This window comes from Dermochelys coriacea, chromosome 10 (assembly GCF_009764565.3).
Source record: "Dermochelys coriacea isolate rDerCor1 chromosome 10, rDerCor1.pri.v4, whole genome shotgun sequence".
NCBI lineage: Eukaryota > Metazoa > Chordata > Testudines > Dermochelyidae > Dermochelys > Dermochelys coriacea.
Window position 1 is genome coordinate 65,184,736 of NC_050077.1, and position 2,220 is coordinate 65,186,955.

A 2,220-nucleotide genomic window follows, 5' to 3' on the forward strand; every position below is an offset into this window, starting at 1 on the left:
CTCGCTATGCCCCTACTTATACATCCCAAAATGCCATTGGCCTTCTTGGCAACAAGGGCACACTGCTGACTCATATCCAGCTTCTCGTCCACTGTCACCCCTAGGTCCTTTTCCGCAGAACTGCTGCCGAGCCATTCGGTCCCTAGTCTGTAGCGGTGCATTGGATTCTTCCATCCTAAGTGCAGGACCCTGCACTTATCCTTATTGAACCTCATTAGATTTCTTTTGGCCCAATCTTCCAATTTGTCTAGGTCCTTCTGTATCCTATCCCTCCCCTCCAGCGTATCTACCACTCCTCCCAGTTTAGTATCATCCGCAAATTTGCTGAGAGTGCAATCCACACCATCCTCCAGATCATTTATGAAGATATTGAACAAAACGGGCCCCAGGACCGACCCCTGGGGCACTCCACTTGACAAATGAGATGAGAATGGATGAGTCATTACACAAAGTAAAACTATTTCCCCATGGTATTTCTCCCTCCCACCCCACCCCCCACTGTTCCTCTGATATTCTTGTTAACTGCTGGAATTAGCCTACCTGCTTGTCACCATGAAAGGTTTTCCTCCTTCCCCCCCCCCCCGGCTGTTGGTGATGGCTTATCTTAAGTGATCACTCTCCTTACAGTGTGTATGATAAACCCATTGTTTCATGTTCTCTGTGTGTGTGTATATAAATCTCTCCTCTGTTTTTTCCACCAAATGCATCCGATGAAGTGAGCTGTAGCTCACGAAAGCTTATGCTCTAATAAATTTGTTAGTCTCTAAGGTGCCACAAGTACTCCTTTTCTTTTTGCGAATACAGACTAACACGGCTGCTACTCTGAAAAACAGGAATATACATTCTCTCCAGCACAGCTTATTTTACCAGCCATTAAACAAAAGAAAATCAAACGCATTTTCTAACTAGATTACTTACTAACTTAACAGGAGTTGGAAGGCTTGCATTTCTGATCTGTTCCCGGCAAAAGCATCACACAGACAGACAGAATCCTTTGTTCCCCTCCCTCCAGATTTGACTTTGTCCCCTCATTGGTCATTTTGGGTCAGGTGCCAACAAGGTTACCTTAGCTTCTTAACCCTTTAAAGGTGAAAGGGTTTTGCCTCTGGCCAGGAGGCATTTTATAGCACTGTATACAGAAAGGTGGTTACCCTTCCCTTTATATTTATGACACAGCCTAAGTGCCGCCTCCATAAAGAGCTGCTTCAGGCTAAAGTCCCACTCCTTATTCATTCTCGGGCAAAACTCTGCAAATCCTGCAGAGGATGGTTGATCATGCATTAGCTAAAACAGCATGGGAATAAGGAACAATACACTTAAAGGATTAGGATGCAATGACACAAAATAATGTTTTTCAATTGGCAAGAGAAATAAGACCAAATATCTAAATGTGTGTGAGCATTAGCCCTGCTCCTATGAAATGGCTAGTTACAATATTGGAACTTTACAATGGCATTTCACATAATTGGACAGTAAACATTTATGGAAACTAAATTTAGAAATTGATTTGATAGAAACCTTACTCATACCTTTTCCTTTGGAGTAGCCAATAATAGTTTTGTGGGACCTACTAAAATACATTTTTAAGCAAGAAAGCTTTGTATTTAATCTTCAGTTACACACCCGACTTCAACGTTGAAAGGTCATTGGACAAAGGGCTGGAAACAAGTTTGGGTTGCAGGCTCTGAAGCCGGGGCCTGCGCGCTTGATCTCACTGTGACTCTTGCTGAATAATTCATCTGACGGGTATAGAAGTCTTCTTCCCCCACAAACTTGATATTGGCATCACCCAGCGTGGGAACTCTGGCACAACCCACTGGGACTAAGCTGAGGCTGTAGTAGTGGTGCACGGAAGATAGTCATATTCGCATAAGAGCAGCCTGCATTAAATCTCCTTCCCACCCCAACATTTACGCAGCCTCAGCAGCTTGCACCAGCCCAACACTGGTGGTGGCCAACATGTCACATGCTTTCTCCACAGTGGCAGAAACTAAGGGCAGTTAGTGATAAGGGCTAAAGCCTCCCGTCTGCAACTGGACAGAGCTTTGTACCTGGGTTCTGCCTGAGCACAGGGGCCCGGAAGCCCTTGGGAGATCCGGGCCTACCCCAGAGCTTCAGGGCTGTCTGTGGGCTACTCTTGGGGCCTGGCGCCCTTCAGTGAGCGGGCCAGGCCCCGCGCCGGTGGGGGCAATTCCTGGGAGAAGCCGGGGGAGGCTTGGC